The 24,864-nt window shown below is 37.2% G+C and overlaps 1 protein-coding gene across 3 annotated transcripts in view; it reads right to left on the bottom strand.

Moving 5' to 3' along the window:
- BMPR1A (bone morphogenetic protein receptor type 1A) overlaps nt 1–24,864 on the bottom strand; it is a 141,355-nt gene that overhangs the window by 58,279 nt on the left and 58,212 nt on the right. For 2 of the 3 annotated variants that reach the window (XM_060125335.1, XM_060125336.1), the window contains exon 2: nt 1,160–1,274. The gene's annotated coding sequence lies outside the window, so the exon portion shown is untranslated. Of the gene's footprint in view, nt 1–1,159; nt 1,275–16,138; nt 16,221–24,864 lie in introns of those variants that run through there. The other variant, XM_060125337.1, reaches the window with a different exon arrangement.

Genomic DNA, 24,864 nt, shown 5'->3' with positions numbered 1-24,864 from the left:
GGGACAGTCATTATTTAATCATAGGAGGACAACTATTCTTTAATTAAAAAAATAATAGGAGAAGAAAAAAAAAATTTGAAGGAGTAATTAAAGAAGTAGAACTAGAAGAGCACAGGGTCATAGAAGCCAGCAGCATTTCATGAAAGGAAAAATGGCAACTACTACAGTGATTAAAGAGCATGAAACCTAAAAACAGACAATTAGAAAGTCATGAATATTTCTCAAAAGAACTAACAGACCAGCTTGGAAGGGACAGAAGGATGATGAACGAATGCTATAAGGAAGCAGAACCTACTATTTAAAGAGGAAAAAGTATAGACCACTTCACAAAAGTGTATGTTCTGGTTTTTATTTTTTATTTTTTTATTTTTTATTTTTTTGTGCGGTACGTGGGCCTCTCACTGTTGTGGCCTCTCCCACTGCGGAGCACAGGCTCCGGACGTGCAAGCTCAGCGGCCATGGCTCACGGGCCCAGCCGCTCCGCGGCATGTGGGATCCTCCCAGACTGGGGTACGAACCCATGTCCCCTGCATCGGCAGGCAGACTCCCAACCACTGTGCCACCAGGGAAGCCCCCTGGTTTTTATTTTTTTTAAAGTACAGATCCCTGAAGGATTAAACCTTTTACCTGATAACCTGTCTCTATGGATTTGAAAATAATGAACTTGATTTCTCTGTACATGTTGTCTTAGAATGACTTCTTCTCCCCTGTCCCTTATGTTACTGCAGTTCCCATTTCTTTGAATAAATTCTACCTCCAAAGATCTATTATTCAAAGTAACAATTTTATCCTAAGTGCTAAATATGTGAAAGTTTCAGAATAATGTAAACATTCATCTTAATATAATCCTCCATTCTAACCTGTTTTGTCATCATGAGAGGAAAGAAATTATTACATACATCATTTAATGCTTATTTGCTACAATTAAAGAAAGTTGTATTAGTAATAAATACTTTTTACTCCTGAAGAGGTTCAACATTTATAAGGAGAGAAAAATATGTTATAACTATTGATACTTATGAACTCATAAGGAAGGTGATTAAAGAATAAAGAAGCTAACATAAAGCTGCAGTGGTAATACAGAAGGACTATTTTCAATTGTTAAGAAATGAGAATTTTCATATTATTCTAATTATTTTCTTAAAAGTTTTTTTCTTACCTCAGAGATGTGGCTAGATAAAACTGTACTTCCAATTTCCTCCAAACAGCTTTGACCTATGCTTCCATCTCATGAATTCCAAGACAGTATTAAACTGATGCATATTTTCATAAATCTGTTTAGAAAAAAGGAACATATTCAAGACTGAAAGAATGTTTATTTGTCAGAATAACACATGTAGAAGAAATACCAAAATTTTATCATGCATAAAACTATACATTTTCAATGTAAAGTCAACGAAAACTTCTACAGTACTTTAGAAATCTATCACTTTACAAACTTCTGCCCAAAGAAGTTTCACATTTTGAGTATTTTCAACTTTACAACATAGTAGTTCTGCAGAAAAAATTACATGTAAAATTTCTGTCATCGGCCTAAGCTTTTGAAGAAAAAAAAATCACATCTCAAATTGAAAAATGATAACAGCCAGAAGCAGCACTAAAATTTACAATTCTACAATATTCAGATTCCTACTTGAACAAAAATTGGACCACCCAGCCAGTATTTCACTTTCTATCACAAAGTCTCAGTAAGCAGTTTTAATTTCAAACTTCAGCCTAGAACATTAGGAATTGTGAGGGTCAAGAATTAATTGCACTGCTTGGTCTAAGTCCATGGCATAGGTTTCAACTGTGTTACTACTGCATTAGTACCCTACTGCTTTAAGAGACAACGTTCATAAATCTAAACGAGGAAAAACGTTAAAAATTTTAATTTACTGAAAGGCAGGTGTGCTGTTTACTTACAGATCATAAAAATAATTTCATTGAATGTATCTTTTAACTGAAATGTCAAATAGTACAGTATTCTGTTTCATATTTTAAAAAGAAAAATTTTAAGCTGTATGAATATTACTTATGTCCCACTGCAAGGTCAGAATGCCTTTGTCTTCAAGCCCATTTCGAAGTATCACTTGTGTCACACTGAGGTTTAGTACTCTTGGCAATAATGACTAAATTCATGTAAACTGGGGCAACCTGAAACGGTCTAGCATATCAGATAGCCTTTCTTAAGGACAAGAGTCTCCACTCAGCAGACAGGCTGCCATAGGGCCATGCTAAATCTTTCATGGTCCAACTAAAGACAGACTGACCCTGAAAGCAATTAGTAATGCTTTGTCTGCATTTAGAAGCCTTTTAACAGTCTTCTCAATGCACTAGTTACCTACAACTTCACCAGGCCCCTGACATTTTTCAGGGTATTCATATGACTATAAAACTCTTAGACCATCACTCAGAGAAATCAGGGAGAGCAGTAATGGAGACCTGGTATTTAGGTGTTTTTTTTTTTTCTCTGAGATGATCAGAGTCTTAAAAAATCTACCTTATACTAATCAAAAACTAAATGCATTGTGCTTCCACTTTAGAAATGGCATAAAGATTTTCCTCCAAAGCCATTCTTTGCCAATAACTCCGTTCTTCCCTAAGGGTGTATGGAAGAGAGGGGAGGCAATCAGTACATTAAACAAAGCTCAGATTAACCTAGTCTCATAAAGTTTTAAATAGTCCATCAAAGTGACTATGTTTAAAAATATATGGCCTATATTCGTACTTCCCTGGTGGCGCAGTGGTTAAGAATCCGCCTGCCAATGCAGGGGACATGGGTTTGAGCCCTGGTCTGGGAAGATCCCCACATGCTGCGGAGTAACTATGCCCGTGCGCCCTAGAGCCCATGAGTCACAACTACTGAGCCCGTGCTCCACAACTACTGAAGCCCGTGTGCCTAGAGCCCACGCTCTGCAACAAGAGATGCCAACCGCAATGAGAAGCCCACGCACCGCAACGAAGAATAGCCCCCAATAGCCACAACTATACAAAGCCTGCGTGCAGCAATGAAGATCCAACACAGCCAAAAATAAATAAATTTATTAAAAAAAAATATGGCCTGATTCTAATTCTACCAGATATTTACAATGGATCAAACAATAAATAAAATTAGCATGTAAACCACTTATCAACCATTGTTTATTATAGCACTATTTATTACAACACTGCTTCCTTGGTGTGAAAAAAAAGCTACAAGCTTTACGCTAAATCTAAAGTTAATTAAAAAAAAAGGAAAATACATAATCACAAAGAATCTTCAAATATATCATCTGCAAAGTCCAAGACCCTGAATTATCTATCCTCCCTCAATTCTCTCATATGTACAAATACATGACAAATCATACACTTCAGAAAACCTTTTCTAAGGATTGAATTTAAGACTGGCTAAGGAAAACCAAGTAAGATTTCACTTCATTACTAAGAGGAAAATAAAAGGCAATCAAAGGACAGGATGTGCTTCACGATTCAGGTCTGCAAGTCACTTTTTACATACTAGAAATTGTGTGAGTCAAAGTAAACCGTTTCCTAACCTTTGCAACTACAGTCCTTTAAGCAGAGATCTATAAATATGTATAGGCACAGAAATAGGATTTACATAGGCAAAATGCCTGCAACAACTTTAATCACTCTATTTATAAGGTAATTTGCCACAGGCTTTCAGCACTATAAACTGTGTTTAACAGTGACAAGGGATCCAGTCAGAACCAAACACTAAACAATTGTAAGGATTAATATTTTCACCAAAGATTTTGTGCCTGGGCTTCCCTGGTGACACAGTGGTTGAGAGTCCGCCTGCCGATGCAGGGGACACCAGTTCGTGCCCCGGTCGGGAAGATCCCACATGCTGCAGAGCGGCTGGGCCCGTGAGCCATGGCCACTGAGCCTGCGCATCCGGAGCCTGTGCTCCGCAACGGGAGAGACCACAGCAGTGAGAGGCCCGCGTACCGCAAAAAAAAAAAAAAAAAAAGATTCTGTGCCTGAAATTTTCAAGCTTCTTAGTTCTAGAAAACATATTAAGGAAAGGTAATTCTTTTAAAAACACATTAGAGCTTCTTAATGACTCATAATAAATGAAAGGTGAATCTTTCTGGATATATTCTAGTACTTTGTAATTCAGAGCGAACATTGGAATTTCCTCAAAGTTAATAAGCATTTGCAAACATGGGAAAAGTTCATTTTAATCCCATATTGCCTTTACAAAAATCTTTTTTTGCCATAAAAATGTACACATCCCTCTCGGTTTTCAAAATTATTAAAGTGGTTAAATCTTAAAGCACTGGGATACTTTGAAGATCACTAACCATACAGAATCCATCAGTGACAAACATCAATTGTGGATATTCTAGTTATCTTTGTGATGTTAGACATTACCTATTAACTCCTATATTAGTAAGATTTGCAAAGGAACTAGTATAAATATGCTTTTGATAAATACTCAGTCTAAGACAAAATTTAAGATTGCTTTTCTATTTGTACCAGATGTCAAAAAGTAGATTTCTTAGTACTCACAAAATCAGCAATACTGATTGTACATTTTTCCTTCCACCACTCCAAATCCCCTTTCTTCATTTCCCCTCTCTTAGCATTCATAAAAAGCACCCCACATACTGTATAAGTACTGCTGTAAACATCATAGCTGCAATTATAGAACCATTTTTAAAAATAGCAAATTACAAAATAATCATTTTACAAAACATTTCAGTTGGGCTCTTAAACTATAGGTATTACTATTAAAACTTTCAGTACATTAGCTAAAAAACTCAAACATTATGCTTCAGAAAAACATAATACAGTTTTAGCTGTAACTCAAATGAACAGTATAATTTAGATTAGTTTATCATGCATTTCTATAATAAAGGATGTAATCCACTTAATACAGAAAGGGGGGTCAAACGTATTAACAAGTTATATTCTAAATGTTCCAAAAGTTCATTTATAAATTGAATATAAGCTTGATTTTGAAACTCAAGATGCCTTTTCTCATAAAACTAAAGATATAAACAGTGGCATTAAACCCCAAATACAAATGAACTTTAGTGTATAATTCTATGACAGCACTCTTCTGCTTAAGCATATTTCCGTATCAAACTGTAACTTTCTTATTCATTGCTATATCCTAGAACTTAGCACAGCTAATGACACAGAGTAGGATTTCAACAAATATTAGCTGATCTGAAGTACTGAATAGCAAAAACTCAGTGATGTGAAACTCAGTTGTCTAGAGAACAGAGAACCAAAAGGCATGGGGAAAAAAGCTTCTTCCAAAGAGATATGACAAAAGGATGCCTAACACCAGGGTTAGAAAGCTCTAGTCTAAGCCAAAAGTGTCAATTTCCATCCCCCCTGCCAATGAGAGGGTTAGCAATAAGCATCTGATGCAATTCTGGACAACAAGACAAGACACTAAGTTTGCTGGGGAGCTTCTGGGAAAGGTTTTCCCAGGCTGATGAAAAGAGACACCCAGGTGAAAACACGTACTTTTTGCAGGTAACTTTGGGTTTGAATTGTTAAGCAGAACAATGGCAGCCATCTTAGGACCATGAGGAGAGAAATTGCCTAAGAGGACAACCCAACAGAAAGAGAATGGCAGTGTTAAAAGACGGAAAAAACCTGGGTGGTCCTTGGTGATGCTGCTATGCTTGAATGAAATAATCCTAGAATCATTTTACTAACTTGGATCTTTTTATTATAGTATATTCAACCCTTTTATTATTTACGTAATTTTCAATTACCAAAAGTAACCCAGTGGATACAGCCATTTAGGGATAGATACACTATTTCAATGAATTCAACTGTTATTTATACAGTGGTAACTCTCTTAAATTTATATCTTTTTTTTTTTTTTTGCGGTACGCGGGCCTCTCACTGTTGTGGCCTCTCCCGTCGCGGAGCACAGGCTCCGGACGCGCAGGCTCAGCAGCCGTGGCTCACGGGCCCAGCCGCTCCACGGCATGTGCGATCTTCCCAGACTGGGGCACGACCCCGTGTCCCCTGCATCGGCAGATGGACGCTCAACCACTGCGCCACCAGGGAAGCCCTAAATTTATATCTTAATCCAGATCCTTCTTTTGAACTAGATACATATTTCCAAACTATATTATAATATATACTATATACTATACAAACTATATACTATAATACAGCTGTATTAAATATTTATTCCAGTGACACATCAAGAGAACAGAATATAACAGCCATCATCTACCAGCACAAAAACTGTTTATGCACCCATATTCACTTTTCTGGCTAATAACAGCACCGGCTACCTGTCAAAGGTTAAAATCTCTGGGTCACTAGTCCCACATCCCACTGCTTTATTTACTATATTGGGCAGTTATTAATTGCTGCCTGTTCTAACTCTGATATATCTTTGAAATCTGTCTCTCTCAACTCTATACACATCTAGTGCAGCCTCCCATCTCTTGTGGAACACACCTCCATTCTTGCCTCTGCACTGCACTCATGTTTCTAAAATACAACTGTGCATCATGAAAAGATTATAAACATCATAAGTCATTAGGAAATACAAATTAAAACTATAATGAGATACCACTACAGAATGGCCATCATCAAAAAGACAGACAACACCAAATGTTGGTAAGGACGTGGAGAAACTGGAATTTCCACACATTGCTGTAAAATGATGCAGCCACTTTGGACAACAGTTTGGTAATTTCTTAAGAAGTTAAATATAAACATAAACTCACCAAAATTCCAAAATTCCCTTCATAGGAACCTATCCAAGAGAGATGAAAATATGTGTCTATATAAAGACTTATATTCAGGGACTTCCCTGGCGGTCCAGTGGTTAAGACTCCACATTTCCAATGCAGGGGGCATGGGTTTGATCCCTGGTGGGGGAACTAAGATCCCACATGTCGCCCGGAGTGGCCACCCACCCTCCACCAAAAAAAAAGACTTACATGCAAATGTTCTCAGCAGCATTACTCAATAGCAAAGAACTGGAAACAATCCAAGCATCCATCAGCTGATGAATGGATAAACAAAGGGTAGTATCATCAAACAATGGAATATTATCAGGTAATAAAAAGGAACAAAATACTGATACGTGTTATAACATGAACGCACCTCAATAATATGCTAAATAAAAGAAGCCAAATGCAAAATACTACATGTATGATTCCATGTATATGAAATACTCAGAAAAGGCAAATTGAAAGAGAGAGAAAGCAAAGCAGTGGTTGCCTAGAGCAAGCGGTAGAAGTGGGAAATTTGGGGCGGTGATGAAATGTTCTGAAATATTCATAGCACAACCCTAAAATTTTATTAGAAATAATAAAAATACAAGTGTGTTTTAAAATTTTTCAGTGATTTCCAATTATGTACAAAATGAAGTCCAAATTCTTTAGGAAGACATTCACAGAATGCTATAATCTGCTTTCAATCTATTTAACCTGCTTTATCTTCTGCTACAATCTCTGCCAAAAAGCCTCTTGCTGGCCATATTAAACTATTTGCTGTTCCTAAATATGCCAGGCTATTTAATGCTTCTACCTTTCTTCAAACTTGCTATTCTAATTCATAAATCAAAATGTTCTTATCTTTATCTTTTGTCAAGTGAAGTTCCATTTGTCCTCACAAAGATCCATCTCAAATAACTCCTCTGTTGAACCTTCTTCACTCCTTATGTAGCTAGCTGTTCCACAGGAGTCTGGTAATAACACATTATAGCACTTTTCATACTGAATTACGACTGTCTATTTATAGGTATATCTTCTTTATTAAGACAACCCCTGAGTACAGCTGTGTCCCCTATGTTTTAATAAGCACAGTCCAGTGACTAGCACACAGGAGGTAATCTATATATTTTTGAATAAGCGACTGATGAAGAGTGACAGGGAAGAGAAAAATCCAAAAGTAGGTAAAATGAGCTCTGTATCACAGATAGTTGTATAAGGATGGTTATTGTCAATGTTATTTAAGAAAGAAAAACAGAAGTCACCCAATGTCACCTAAATGTTTTTCAGTGTACTATCAGTTAAATAGCCACACTGAACACTCTATGGTCATTAAAAAAAATGAAATACATCTTATCTGTCTGTACTGACTTGGAAAGCTATCCCAAATACTCTTAAGTTTAAAGATGCAGACGTAGAGAACAGATTAGAGGACACAGAGCAGGGGGGAAGGGGAAGCTGGGACCAAGTGAGAGAGTAGCATTGACATGTATACACTACCAAATGTAAAATGGATGGCTAGTGGGAAGCTGCTGCATAGCACAGGGAGATCAGCTCGGTGCTTTGTGACCACCTAGAGGGGTGGGAGGGAGGGAGGCGATATGGAGATATATGTATACACATACCTGATTCACTTGGTTTGTTGTACAGCAAAAACTAATACAACATTGTAAAGCAATTATACTCCAATAAAGATACTAAAAAAAAAACATAAAATAGTCACTTCTCCACTATTAAAAAGAAAACTATACACACATATAGTAGTATGTACATGCACACACGCATGCAATAAATGTGAGGAAGGTAAGGGGCTGAAAGGGCACACACCAACTGTTCTGAGTACAGCCAAAAAAGTGGAAACAACCTAAATGTCTATCAGTTCATGGACAGAGAAACAAAAGGTGGAATATCCAGCCAACGGAGTATTGTTCAGCCATAAAAAAAGCCATAATAAGAACCAATTCAGATATAACAGGAATGAACCTTGAAAATATTTTGCTAAGTGAAAGAAAGAAGCCAGACATAAAAGACCTCATATTATATGATTCCATTTATATGAAATTCCAGAATATGCAAGTCCATAGAAACAGAAAATATATTAATGGCTGTCTGGGATTGGGGGTAGAGGGTGGGACTGGAGAAAAACACCAAAAGGATGATCCCTAAAAGAAAAAAAATGGATAAATTGGACTTCATCAAAATTTTAAATGTTTGCTCTGCAAAAAACCCTGTTAAGAAGATGAAGACACAGGTACAGACTGGGAAAATATATTTGCAATCCATATATACGACAAAGGACTCATCTAGAATACATAAAGAAATCTCAAAACTCAACATTAAAAAAATTCACCTAGAAAATGGGCAAAGAATATGAAGAAGTATTTCACTGAAGAAGATATCTGGATAGCACATGAAAAGATACGGCCAACAACACTAGCCATCAGGGAAATGCAAATTAAGACTATGCTGAGATATTACTACATACCTAATAGAACAGTTAAAATAAAAAACAGTGACAATACCAAGTGCTGACAAGAATGTGAAGAAAATGGATCTTTCATACATTGCTGTTGAGACTATAAAACGGCATAGCCACTTGGAAAATGGTTTGAAAGTTTCTTTAAAAACTAAATATACACTCACATGTAACCAACTGCACTCCTGGGCACCTGTCCCAAAGAAACGAACATGAATGTTCACAGCAGCCTTATTTTTAATAGCCAAAACCTGGAAAAAATAGAATGCTCTTCAAAAGATGAATGGTTAAACAAACTATGGTACATTCATACCATGGAATCCTACTCAGCAATAAAAAAGAATAAACTATTGATTCATACAACTTGGATGGATCTCAAAGGATTAGGCTGAGTGAAAAAAGCTCATGTACTGTATGATTCCATTTAAAAAACACTCTCGAAATGACAAAATCATAGAGATGAAAAAGAGATTAATGGTTGCCACAGGGGGCAAGTGTGTGGGTAGCTTAAGGGAGATCTTTGTGGGGACAGAACCCATGTCTTGATGCTGCAGTGGTTACACACATCTACCACCACAGTGTTTAAATGGGTCAGAACTATATATACAAAATGTACCAGTGTCAACTTCTGGATTATACTGCACTACATGTATGAAGTAACCACTGGGGGAAGGTGAAGGATACAAGGGCCTCACCTATTATTTTTTCAATTTCCTATGAATCTATAATTATTTTAAAATTTAAAATGTAAAAAACTCTACCTTCTAAAAATATTTTTACCTCTGCTTTAGATTTGGAATAGCAAAATAACTGTTCAAAGATTATTTAAGATACATTATTTTTTTCAAATCAGCTAGACAACTTCAATTCCCCAGTGGTTTCCAGTACGCTGTGGGAATGATGAATCCCCATAATAAAAGTCTAAAGAAACCAGCAATTCCTAGACCAAATTCTGGGTCTTCAGTCCCCTCTGTACCCCTCACCCTCTGGTTCTGGGAAAAAGCAGTTACTCCTAGGTGATGTCAGATCTGTTTTAGGGGTAGCAAATGTAGCAAGTTTGATATAACCACCTACAGCAGAACGAACCCCCAAATAATCATCTCCCTGTATGCTCTTTTTCAATTTATTCTTCTGACAATGGAGCATAAAAACCACTACTATATTTTCATTTTAATTTTCTCTATAATTTATTAAGGTAATATTCACAGTAAAAGACATTTAAATGATTTGATACATCTTCTTTTCCTTTCCAAATATATCTAGTTCAGTCAGTAGAGAAATATGTATCACCCATTTTTTTCCTGTAGAGTTTTGAGAAATTATCCATAGATCATTTGTTTTATTAGCTGATAGGTAAACACAGCATACTACATATAAACAATAAAATTTCTGCTATTAGGAATCATCAGGAATTTATTCTAGAGTGCTAAGCGTTCACCAGTTCTTCTAAAATGTGCATTGTTGCACCTTCTCAAATGAAGAATAAAGATTATTTAGAATTAACGTTATGAACACCAATTACAGAGTTATGCTACAACATAGTGAAATTATCAGGGACTATTAATACATAGTGCTGTTGGCCCCAGTTCTAAATGGTCCCAAGAGTGCTGTGTTTATTTAGATTAAGTCCCCTACATACGAACAAGTTCCCTTCCGAGAGAGCTTTAAGTCCAATTTGTTCGTTAAGTCCAACAAAGTTAGCCTAGGTACCCAACTAACACAATCGGCTATATAGTATACTGTAAATAAGTTTATAATACTTTTCAGACAGATAATACATAAAAAACAAACACAAAAAAATAAAACATTTTTAATCTTTCAGTACCTTGAAAAGTACAGTAGTACAGTACAACAGCTGGCATACAAGGGCATGTCTGCATCCTTGAAAGTTTGCAACTTGAAGATTCGCATGTACGGGACTCACTGTACTTATTTACTTGCTTGTCTGCTTATTTGTTTTAGCTTGCATCCCCATTTTTTCTTGTTAAGTTTTCTTTCCCTTGCTAACAGCTACCTAGAATGCATGTTTGCTCATAATAACAGTATCCTCTCCCCACTTTTCATTTACATCATCCCTGTACTAGCTTAATATAGCTCTATGTTTTGAAGTCTATAAAAATAAAAAGGCTGGGGCTTCCCTGGTGGCGCAGTGGTTGAGAATCTGTCTGCCAATGCAGGGGACACGGGTTCGAGCCCTGGTCTGGGAAGATCCCACATGCTGCAGAGCAACTAGGCCCATGAGCCACAACTACTGAGCCTGCGCGTCTGGAGCTTGTGCTCCGCAACAAGAGAGGCCGCGACAGTGAGAGACCCGCGCACCACAATCAAGAGTGGCCCCCGCTCGCTGCAACTAGAGAAAGCCCACACACAGAAACGAAGACCCAACACAGCCAAAAATAAAAATAAATACATAAATTTTTATAAATAAATAAATAAAAAGGCTGCATATGACAGCCTGAGACTGAGGGTATAAAAAGTGAACACATCTTCTATTATGATCAAATAATGTTTATGTTGTGATATAACAATTTTTATAAGGCCACTTCAAGGAGAAGGGATAGATGAGACACCTGAATGAGACAACCAAGGAAAAAAACAAAGATGAGTGGAGCTAAGAACTATAAACACACCTCAAATCCCTACTCAACATTTCTAACAAGACGCTAAGTTCAAAATACATGAAACAGAACTCATTATTTTGTTTTTCCATCTTCTCACAAACCTGTTTCTCTTTAATTCCTTATTTGGCTTAATGTACAACTGTTTACAAGAAGGTTTTTTTGGTCACTACCTAGTAAAGTTGACATTTTACATACCCAAAGACCCCAAAATTCTAGCTCAAGGTATATAATCTGGGGAACCTTTTGCACATATCTACCAGAAAGCATGTACAAGAATATTTACAGCAGCATTTTCTTAACAGCAAACACTAGAGGAAACCCAAGTGTCCAACAACAGTAAAATGGATAAACTGTAGTATATTCATATAATGGAATTACCACATAGTAGTATAAATGAATGTACCTCAGATAAGTGTGTCAACATGAATGAAATCTCGAAACCATAATGTTGAACAACAAGTCCAGGGCTTTCCTGGTGGCGCAGTGGTTAAGAATCTGCCTTCCAATGCAGGGGACATGGGTTTGAGCCCTGGTCTGGGAAGATCCCACAAGCTGTGGAGCAACTAAGCCCGTGCACCACAACTACTGAGCCTGTGCTCTAGAGCCTGAAAGCCACAACTACTGAGCCCACGTGCCACAGCTACTGAAGCCTGTGTGCTCCGCAACAAGAGAAGCCACCACAATGAGAAGCCTGCACACCGCAATGAAGAGTAGCTCCTGCTCGCTGCAACTAGAGAAAAGCCCGAGCGCAGCAACGAAGACCCAACACAGCCAAAATAAATAAATAAAATTAAATAATAAAATAAATAAATTAAAAAAAAAAAACACGAAGGTTGGAGAGAGCACCAGAGGGGGGGGAAGAAAACGAAAAAAGCCCAACAAGTCCAAGAAGAACACATATATACAGTATGAATCCATTCACACAAAACTCAAAAATAGTAAACACTAGGAAAATGTATGTTAAAGGAAAAAATACAAAAGTGTAAAAACTTAAGGAAAAGTAACAGAATAACATTTAATAATTTAGGATGATGGTTTCTTCTGGGAAGGAAGAAGCCATTGTCCTGAGGCCTGGAGAGCTTCTAAGATGCCATTACATTTATTGAGATAGGAGGTTGGGACAGACATATTCATTTATTATTAAAACTTTGTAAAATGTACATCTACATCATATGTACCCTTGTATATAGGATAGATTTTAGAATAAAAATTTTAGTTTAATCTGAAGTAAGTACGGTTAAATGTTAGTATTTTTAAAGTCTGGGTATCAGGTACACAAATGTCTATTATATCACTTCCTATATTTTGGAATCTATCATAAGTTAATTAAAGAAATTAAGACATAAGCATTACAAAATTGTATTTTGAAATTTAAGGACATGATATGACAAATCTTTAGAAGCAATAAAACAAATACTAAGCTAAATACTAGATCCAAACAAATACTATTATAAAAAGAAAGAAAATTTACTTCATCTCCTGAGATAATGCAACAGAAAATACACAACACTACCTATATATTATTCATTCCAAAAAATTTTATCTTTAGTCATGAAATACAAAAATGCAAACAGTAAATGTAGGGTATCCTATTAAAAAAAAACTAGATGAGATTTCATAAAAGACCATGAGGGTAAGGGTGAGGGGTGGTGGAAACAGTGGCTATTGCAGCTTTCAAATGGCTCAGAAAAAAAAAGTGTGGGTATTTTTATAAACAGAGAGAGAGAGAGCAGATGAGGCAAAATGTTAGCAAGTGAACTGGTAAATATGGCTGAAATGGGTATTTACTATCTGTTCAAATATTATACCAATTTAAAAGTTTTTAAGGTAAAAAAGTTGGGGAAAAAGAGGTACTTTATCCGTTATGAGTTATAATTTTACACATAGCTTTTAGTAAACAATGTCAGTATGACAGAGATTATTAAAATCAAATATTGAGGGCTTCCCTGGTGGCGCAGTGGTTGAGCGTCCGCCTGCCGATGCAGGGGACGCGGGTTTGTACCCCGGTCCGGGAGGATCCCACGTGCCGCGGAGCGCCTGGGCCCGTGAGCCATGGCCGCTGGGCCTGCGCGTCCGGAGCCTGTGCTGCGCAACGGGAGAGGCCACAGCAGTGAGAGGCCTGCGTACCGCAAAAAAAAAAAAAAAAAAAAATCAAATATTGACAGATCTACAAGGAAGTCCCAGAGATCTTTCCTCCATCAGCAAATTTTTAAATTTATTTCCTATAAATTATAAATTGTAAGTTGTTCAAAAGGATGAAAAATACATTTATCTTAACAGGTTGAGAATTACAGCTGTGCTTCAGAAACAGAGTATCATAATCAATTTAAAGGCATATGGGCTTAAAAAAAACTGTTTAGCAAGTCAACTGTACTATAATATAAAAGACTTAAAAAAATTTTTATAATTAATTTATTTTTATTATTTATTTATTTATTTTTGGCTGCACTGGGTCTTCATTGCTGTGCACGGGCTTTTTCTAGTCGCGGTGAGCGGGGGCTACTCTTTGTTGCGGTGCGTGGGCTTCTCATTGTGGTCGCTTCTCTTGTTGCACGGCATGCGCTCTAGGCGCTCGGGCTTCAGTAGTTGTGGCACATGGGCTTAGTTGCTCCTCAGCATGTGGGATCTTCCTGGACCAGGGCTCGAACTTGTGTCCCCTGCATTGGTAGGCAGATTCTTAACCACTGGACCACCAGGGAAGTCCCTACAAAGATTTTATTTGATACTGCCTAAATACATATAGCAATACCAATATATTAGAACACAGTACTTTTAAATGTCCTATTTAGCAAATAGAAGAATGTTTTAAAATTTCTTTCTCAGAACAGATTTACTTCCTAATGATGCATACCCATATTTTTCAGGATTGCTAAGGCAAGGCAGTAAGGATGGAATGAATTTCTTTAAACATGGGTAGTTTCCAGAAAAAAAAAATTATACATCATTAAAATGGATAACCATCCTATTACCTAAGGATGTACTGATGGTCAGAATTTAATCCAGTTAACCTGTGTTCAATATTTGGCTTTCTTTTTATTAAAAACTAAAAACTACCTTCATTAAATATTCAACTGTCATTCATCCAAACGTGTGCATCAATGAAACTAAACAACATTCTAGAAATTACAGAAATACAATTTTCAATTAAGAGCACTCATATAAAATTCATCACTTGTACAGGCACATGCAAGCTAATCATTTCCGACAGGAGTGGGATATGGACTACAGATATTTCCTCCAAAAGGACAGTGTTGCTTCATGTTCACAGATAGGTAAACACATAGGGAAGAAAGTTTTAGGTGGGAAGGCTGCATTTAAGTTCTCATTTCTATGTGATGAGAGGCAGGTAGTTAATTACTGAACAACGCTGTCTTTTAAATCAGTGAGTCACATGCCTAAGGGAGGGGCTTGTAAGCAGGATGAGCAACAACCAGGGCAATCAAGTAAGATTTCAAAGAGAAGTAACATCAGGTTTTGAAGAGTTTCAGACAGACAATTAGAAGCAACTACCCCAATATAATGCACATAATACAACAGCCTGACTATGGACTACCCACCTTCTTCAAAACACACCTGTACTTTAGGGACTAAGTTTGTGAAGCTAGATATGTTTGAATGTCAGAGAACAGCTCTATTATCAATAAGCAAGTGAGGTTGAAAGAGAGAGAAAAAAAGATTACTGGATAATACTTCTGAGGGCACTACAGTAAATTTTAAAACATTTTAGACATAGTTCCCTGCTGGCAAGCAACATTTAATCAACTTGAGGAGTCAAGCCGTAATATATTAAAGCTTAAACAACAGTACCAGATGACACTACATATACTGTTGTACCACCACACACGACAATTGAGAAATAAAAAAGACTTGCTTCACAGGTGGAGAGATCACTGTGGGCTGGATTTAAAGTGGCCCTTCTAAAGACTGGCAGGGTTTGATAGTATGCAAGGAGGGAGGCATACAGGTTCAGATGGGCTTTTTACTGGGAGGGCTGGGGTGTTGGGGGCTGGGAGGGTGCACTGTGCCTGGCTACTGTTCCACCTGGGGCCCAGATTCTAGAGTGATGGAACATAATAATCAATGCATGGTCTGAACCAGATGATAAATTCCCAGCCACCCTGAAGCCCATGTCCATAGCAGATTATCAATACTTGTTTTAGTTCTCCTTACAATCAAGCATCAAAGATTTCACAATCCTTCTTAATATAGAACTCCCCAAAGCCAAGATGCCAAGATGTTTGAAACCCACCTACCATTCTTTTAAGAAGGAGAGAATAAAGAGAAGAACACAGGGTTAAGAGCATGGGCTTTGTAGCCAGACTGAGTACCAAGGTTAGAATCCTGGCTCTACCACTAACCTGTTGTAATACTTTAGACCAAGCTGCTTAACTTCCTTGGTATCCAATCTATAAAGCAGGGAGAATAACTGCATGTATCTGAAGGGTGAGGATCAAAGGAGTTAATGCAGGTATAGCACTTAGAACAGTGCCAGGCAAATGTAAGTACTTTCTAACTGTAAGCTACTATTACTGTTTTCTATCAACAGGAAATCAACTGTATTCTCAGAGAGTAATGAGAGTTTTACATGAGGGAAAATAATATAAAATGTATAAAAATGTTGCTTAGGTACAGAAAACATTCTGAATCATTGATAGAAACAACATTCAGTACTTAACAATGCCTAATAGCATCAAATATTTGCTAGTTGATTTAAAAACAGAAGTGCAACATCAAACATATCATTCTTTATATTCACTGAACATTTACTATGTGCCAGTTACTGTACTAAATTCTATACATTTATTATCTTGTTTAACCTTTAAAATAAACTCTTGAGGCAGGTACCTCTACTAATTCCATATTATAAGAAAACTGAGGCTCAGAGTGGTTGAGTAACCTGACCAAAGTCACACAGTTAATATATATAGGACTGGGATTTAACCCAGGTCAGTCAGACTCCAGAGACTGTACTTTTAATCTAAACTATGCTTTCTCTTTCCAAATCCTGAACCAACAGGCTTTGATATAACGAAATAAATATAAAATACTATTTTAAAATAATAAAATTATGGGAGGGTGATACCTACAGGGTATGATGGTTTCATTTTTAAATTTTTTTAATTGAAGTATAGTTGTACAACATTATACAAGTTACAGGTGTACAATATAGTGATTCACAATTTTTAAATGAAGGTTTCATTCTGAGGTAATGAAAATGTTCTAAAATTGACTACACTGATGCTGCACATATCTGTGAATATGTACACAAACTGTACACTTTAAATGGGTTAATTGTATGTTATGTGAATTGTAGCTCAATAAAGCTGGTTTAAAATATTCTTAATGGACTTCCCTGGTGGCGCAGTGATCAAGAATCTGCCTGCCAATGCAGAGGACACAGGTTCAAGCCCTGGTTTGGGAAGATCCCACAAGCTGTGGAGCAACTAAGCCTGTGCACCACAACTACTGAGCCTGAGCTCTAGAGTCCACAAGCCACAACTATTGAGCCCGTGTGCCACAACTACTGAAGCCCACGTGCCTAGAGCCCATGCTCTGCAACAAGAGAAGCGACCACACCACAATGAAGGGTAGCCCCTGCTTGCCACCAACTAGAGAAAGCCTGCGCACAGCAATGAAGACCCAACGCAGCCAAAAATAAATAAAATAAATTTATTAAAAAAATATTCTTAGTAAAATTAGGGTAGATGGTAATTAGGGTTTTACCCACACAAAAACTGATACAGATTAAGAGAGAGAGACTTGAATTTATTTAGGACAGAAAAATAATTATTTTCAGTACCGAAAGATTTATAATCAATAAGAAAAAAACTAAATATATACCTATACTTAAATTAGACCTAAATAATGAATGAAATACCTGTGGGTAACCATGATGTAACAGTGATCCCCTTCTAAACAAGCCCAACATTTTGACGAGAGGGAAAATAACACATTCATCACATAGATACTCACTTTTAGCAAGGGGTGCAGTACAAAATGTAGGCAATAACATGAAGTTTTTGAAAAATGTAATGAAGCTAATGATCTCTTACACCACCCTCGAGTATAAATGAGGATAACCTCTATAGAGGGCAGTTTAGCAACAGGCATAATGTACCCACTAGCCCAGCAATTTTAGTTAACAGAGATTTTTATATTTCACTAATAAAAATCTACCAAAAAAATCATGACATTCATTTAGCTATATGAATGGTCCTACAACAGTCTTAATGATAGCAAAAGAAATAAAACAAATAATTTAAACAAACTATAGTAAACACATACTATTATCATGATAGTTAACATTTATTAAGTGCCAAGAATTATTTTTTATGTACTATCTCATTTATTACTTACAGCAACCCTAGGAATTAGATAAGAATTAGATAAGAATGCCATCTTCATTTTCCAGATGAGGAAACTAAAACCCAGAGTAGCAACTTGCTCAAAGTCACACAGCTAGTGAGTATTTGCAGCCAGGATTTCTACCTGGGCAGTTTCAACACTGCCAATTTGTGTGGCTACTATATTGTACTACAGAAGAATAAGGACTTGGAAATATACTCATAATATACTAAAACAGAAAAAAATCAGATATCAAAACAACAGGCATAGTTTGATCCTTCTTTTGTTTAATGCATTAAAAAAAAAAAAAGATGAAACAGATATGGCCCCAAATTTAACAGTGAGTATCTCTGAGAGGTGACATTACAGTGGATTATGACCTTTCTTATATTTTTCTGTATTTTCCACATTTTGTAATGCAAGGTAAATTTTTTAAAGTGAGGTTCTTAAAAAAAAAGTAAGGGCTTCCCTGGTGGCGCAGTGGTTGAGAGTCCGCCTGCCGATGCAGGGGGACACGGGTTCGTGCCCCTATCCGGGAAGATCCCACATGCCACGGAACGGCTAGGCCTGTGAGCCATGGCCGCTGAGCCTGCACGTCCGGAGCCTGTGCTCCGCAACAGGAGAGGCCACAACAGTGAGAGGCCCACGTACTGGAAAAAAAAAAAAAAAAAAGTAAAAAGATAATGACAATTTCAAATACTGCAGAAAGCACAAGTAATTTAAAAGCATGGAAAAAGCTGTTAAACTTGCTAAATGGGTTGCTGACGAATTCAAGGGAAGTGGTAGAGGCAAAATGGCAATGGCAAGGAAGTATGTTTAAAAAGTGACAGGAGTGGGGCTTCCCAGGTGGCGCAGTGGTTGAGAGTCCGCCTGCCGATGCAGGGGACACAGGTTCGTGCCCCGGTCCGGGAAGATCCCACATGCCGTGGAGCCATGGCCGCTGAGCCTGCGCGTCCGGAGCCTGTGCTCTGCAACGGGAGAGGCCACAGCAGTGAGAGGCCCACGTACCGCAAAAAAAAAAAAAAAAGTGACAGGAGCTATTCAGGTATAGACTACCATTTTGAGAAGTTCAAAGAAGAATGGTATATAGCCTCAAGGTAATAACAATGTCAAAGGAAGGTTTTGCTGGTTTATTTTCAATTTCAAGGAAATTTGATCAGGCGTTGTAATCTAACTGGAAATAGCCTGTCTAGGATTCATGTCAAAACAGACAAGGAGCGGGAGGTCTCAACGAAGGCAAGGATCTAGCCTTAGAAAAGGGGAAACTTCTTGTGAGACAGGAGAGAGAGAAGAGAAAGACACATAAAAAGGGATCTTTGAGATGAGGAGAAGAAATTTGCAGAACTTATATTTGGTACCTTCAAACTTCTCTAAGAAAGAGAATGAAGTCATCTTCAATAACTGAAAGGGTGGGGATTAGGCACAGGGAGAGATGTACCGAGTAGTGGGAAAAAATGTTGGGAAGTAACTGGATACTTATGAATTTGCCAGAACTAACAGAAACCATCTACCTAATTATCACATGACCATAAAAGAAAATACTGAAGGAAGGTAGGAAAATCATTTCTTTTTCAGTTAGCATGCACGTTAAACTGCACCATTCAAAACCAGGAGAATCTGTGGTATACCTAGAGACAATACCCTATGATTAATCTCTACGATAACAACCACTATAATAATCTATGAAGTTGATGTCATAAAGTGCCATCACTTTTAGGAGACGACATGCATTGTCGAAGGACGCACCAGAGTTCAAGCATAAATTTCTAATTTGACAATAAGAAGGTAGATTTCTAGGAAAAATCAAGTTGCAAAGATCTGAAACTTGGTATAACTGAAAAGTTTCCCCAAGACAGGTAAATTGTACATATACACAGACCTTTCTGAAGCAGCTTAAAAAAAAATAAGTAGCAATCAAGCTCTTCATTTTATGCGAGGATGGAATAAAAGAAAATCTATGAGGTAGGGACTCTTTTCATACAATGAATATTTAATGAGTGCTAACTATGTGTCACATGAACGATTCTAGCCTAGGGATATAGCGATGAACAAAAAGAACGAAAAAAGCCCTGCCTTCTTGGAAATTACATTCTGTTTTACTGTCTGTGTCTTATGAGGTTAAGTAATTTCTCTTTGCAGCCACATCTAGTAGGTGGCAGAGACAGGATTCAAATTCAGATATGTTAGATCACAAGAACATGCTCTTGCACTCAGGTATGATTCCAGCATATATAAACCACTGCTTGACATAAGAAAAAAAAACTTCTACATTTATCTATACTTTTCAATAATAACACTTATTTTAAGAAGAATTTCGAACACTGTACCATTTTGCTTGTACTACTTCTCTCACTATAGGCACACTTTTCCTTCCATCAACTTGTAAATTTTAAAATAAAGGAAAACTGAGCTAGCTGAAAGTAGTAAGATCTCCTCACCTGCTCTCTTAAATTACTAACCGAAGAACTATTCATACTTCAGCACACTTCTTAAAATATACTGGGGTAGGGCTTCCCTGGTGGCACAGTGGTTGAGAGTCTGCCTGCCGATGCAGGGGACACGGGTTCATGCCCCAGTCCGGGAAGATCCCACATGCCACGGAGCGACTGGGCCCGTGAGCCATGGCCAATGAGCCTGCGCGTCCGGAGCCTGTGCTCCGCAATGGGAGAGGCCACAGCAGTAAGGGGCCCGCGTACCGCAAAAAAAAAAGTCTCCTGGGCTTCCCTGGTGGCGCAGTGGTTGAGAGTCCGCCTGCCGATGTAGGGAACATGGGTTCGTGCCCCGGTCCGGGAAGATCCCACATGCCGCGGAACGGCTGGGCCCATGAGCCATGGCCGCTGAGCCTGCGCATCCGGAGCCTGTGCTCCGCAACGGGAGAGGCCACAACAGTGAGAGGCCCGTGTACAGCAAAGAAAAAAAAAAAAAAAAAAAAATATATATATATATATATATATATAGGGGTAATGCGGGATAAGCGAATATTAGAGATGAGCCTCATCACAAAGAGTATATGCTAATCTTTTCCTTTTATTTGTATTATTAGCTGCATTATCCTAATATGCAAACAACTCACCACTACTATTATTATTCTCTTTCCCTTGAGGAGTTGCTCTCGTATTAGAAATTTCCAGCAAATACCTGGTGATCCTTGGGTACTGTTCATGTAACAGTGAAGCACAGGAACTCTGACTGGACAATGCTGTGGGTATAGGAGGGCTTGTAAACTAGTGGGCTTCACTGTAGGGTAACTGGGCAATCACCTGCCTGTGCAGATATGGAGACCCTCGAATGTCAGGCTCTGCTGCTCTTTTCCCTGGAGTCAGTTTCTTAGAAGAGTCCTCCAGTCTCCTAGATGGAGTATACACTTCTGACTGCCACTGCTCTGCAAACAAGTGGGAAAAGTAACATGGGACAAAAAGTAAGGGCACATCTTCTGATCCAGTAAGTAGACTTTTGCTTAACCATCATTTACAGTGTTTTCCTGTTCTGTATTCTCTCCAAATCTAGGGTCTCATTGGTTTAGCTTCTCTAAACACTCAAACATCCAACTTCTGCCAGGACTACTGAATTTGTCCAGGTTGGTTTCAGCACTGTCCAAGATAAATATAAGACTGCAAATGCGACTACATGTGTTAATTTAAAATTTTCTAGTGTCCCCATGAAAAAAACTAGAGAAAAAGCTGAAATTAATAGATTTTGTTTCACCCAATGGATCCAAAATGTTATTTCAATATAATAAATATAAAAATTATTAATAAGATATTTTCTTTTCTTTCTTCATAGTTAAACTTCCAAACCTGGTATGTACATTACCATTAAAGCACATCTCAGTCAGGGCTTGCCACATGTTAAATGCTCAGTAGCCACTGAATAACTCCAAGATTTCAGTGGCTCAACACAACAAAAGTCTACTTCTGTCTCATGTAAAATGCCCAACATAATAAGCAGGATCTGTTTCACAGTCATCCAAGGACCCAGGCTGACTATCTTGTTCTTGTATCAAATGAAACATATGGCTAGGTACTTCCAGATAAAGAAAAAAACCAGCAACTCTTCATGGACTTTTCACTATGTCAACACAGAAATAACACACACCTCCCCTCAAAGTCCACTGGCCAGAATCAGTCACATGATACCACCTAACTTCAAGGAAACAAAGGAATTAAATGTTCCCATATGCCTGGAATGAAAGGAGAACTGAATGTGGAAGAGCACTAAGAAGTCATTATCACAGGCAGGCACCTGGCTGTGAGGACAAGTGTTAGAAGATGATATAAGCCCTAGATCCTAGGGTATAACTGTTTCTTATAAAGATTTTTAAACCTGTTTTCAAAGTGCCTTTGATGAACTTCTTAGTAGACTACTACACACGGCTGAGGAAAGACCTTTGGAGCTTGAGGATATGTCAGGGAAAATCTCCAAAATTGAAAAGCAAACCAAAAAAACACCAAAAAAGAACAGAATATCAAAGAACTGTGGAACAAGTAGAAAAGGTGTAACATATGCATAATGAGAAGGAGAAGTAATACAAAAAGGAGAAGAAAAAGAAAAAGAGAAAGGAACAGGAAACATACTTGAAACACTGATTGAAAATTTCTCCAAATTAATGTTAGACACCAAACCACAGATCCAGGAAGTTCAGAGAACACCAAGCAGGTTAAATGACCAAAAAACTACACCTATATAGATCATTTTCAAACTACAGAAAGTAAAAGATTAAGAAAAAATCTTGAAAGAAAATAGAGGGAAAAAACACCTTACCTATAGAGGGGCAAAGATAAGAATTACACCTGACTTCTCTTTAGAAACCATGCAAGCAAGAAGAGAGTGCAATGAAATATTTAAAGTGTCAAGAGAAAAAAAAAACCAACCTAGAATTCTGTACCGTTACATGGACTATTCATCAAGACAGACCACATTATGGTGGTATATAAAATATACCTTAACAAATTTAAAACAATAGAAATCATACAATATCTCCTCTCAGACCATCACAGAATTAAACTAGAATCAAAAATAGAAAGATAGTTGAAAAATCTCAAAATACTTAAACAATGCACTTCGAAAGGAAATGGGCCAAAGAAGAATTTTCAAGAGACATTTAAGAATAATTTGAACTAAATGGAAATGAAAGCATAAATTTTCAGAATCGATGGGATGCAGTGAAAGCAGTGCTTAGAGGGAAATTTACAGCATTCAATGCATGTATTAGAAAAGAAGAGAGATCTAAAATCAATAACGTAAGGTGCCATCTAAAGAAACTAGGAAAAGAAGGGCAAATTAAATCCAAGAAGAGCAGATGAAAAGTAATAAAAATCAGAGCAGAAAATAATAAAACTGAAAACAGGAAATCAATAGAGAAAAATCAATGAAACCAAAGGTTCTTTGAAAAGGTTCTTTGCAAAGATTCTTTGAAAAGATAAATAAAATTGATAAAAAAGAAAAATGACACAGATTACTAATATCAGAAATGAAAGCGGAGACACCACTACAGATCCCATGGTCATTAAAAGGTTAATCAAGGAATACCATGAGCTCTATGCCAACAAATTAGATAACTTAGATGAAATGGCCCTATTCCTTGACAGATACAATTTGCTAAAACTCACACATGAATAAACAGACTATCCAAATAGGTCTACATTTTTAGAGAAATTGAATCATAATTAATAATCTTCCAAACCAGAAAGCATCAGGCCCAGATGGGTTCTCTAGTGAATTCTAGCAAACACTTAAGAAGATATTATAACAATTCTCTATTATCTTATTCAGAAGATAGAAACAAAGGGAATACTTCCTAACTCATTCTACGAGGCCAGCATTACCCTAATACCAAAACCAGATAAAGACATTACAAGAAAACTAGAGACCAATCTCTCATAAACATATATACAAAAATCCTGAACAGAATATTAGCACATCAGGAATTCCCTGGTGGTCCAGTGGTTAGGACTCAGTGCACTCACTGCTGGGGCACAGGTTCAATCCCTGGTTGGGGAACTAAGATCCTGCAAACTGTGCAGTGTGGCCAAAAAAAGAAAAAGAATATTAGCACATCAAATCCAACAATATATAAAAAGAATTTATACCATGACCAACTGGCATTTAATCCAGGTACACAAGGCTGGTTCAACATTCAAGAAATCAACTAATTCAATCCATCACATCAGAAGACTAAAGAAAAAAAACCACTAAGATGCTATCATTAGATGCAGAAAAAGCATTTGAGACTATTTTACACTCATTCACGATTAAAAGAAAAATCTCAGCAAACTAGGGATAGAGGGGAATTTCCTCAATTTGAAGAACACCTACCAAAAACCTATAGCTAACATCACATTTAATAGTGAGACACTCAAAGCTTTCCCACTAAGATCAGGAACAAGGCAACATATCCCTTCTTACCACTCCTTTTCAAATCACACTGGAAATCCAAGCTAATGGAATAAGACAAGAGAAAGAAATAAATGGTATAAAGATTGGAAAGAAAGAACTGTCTTCGTTCACAGATGATGTAATCATCTATATAGAAAATCTACATGAATCAACGACAAAAAAACTCCTAGAATTAATAATCAATTACAGCAAAGTTGCAAGATACAAGGTTAATATACAAAAGTCAATTGCTCTCCTATATGCCAGTAATACGCTTGTGGAATTTGAAATTAAAGACATATCATTTACATCAGCACCCCCAAAATGAAATTCTTAGGTATAAATCTAATAAAATACATATAAG

The sequence above is a fragment of the Lagenorhynchus albirostris genome, chromosome 16, assembly GCF_949774975.1.
Source record: "Lagenorhynchus albirostris chromosome 16, mLagAlb1.1, whole genome shotgun sequence".
Classification (NCBI taxonomy): Eukaryota; Metazoa; Chordata; class Mammalia; order Artiodactyla; family Delphinidae; genus Lagenorhynchus; species Lagenorhynchus albirostris.
This window is presented reverse-complemented; position numbering and strand designations above follow the sequence as displayed.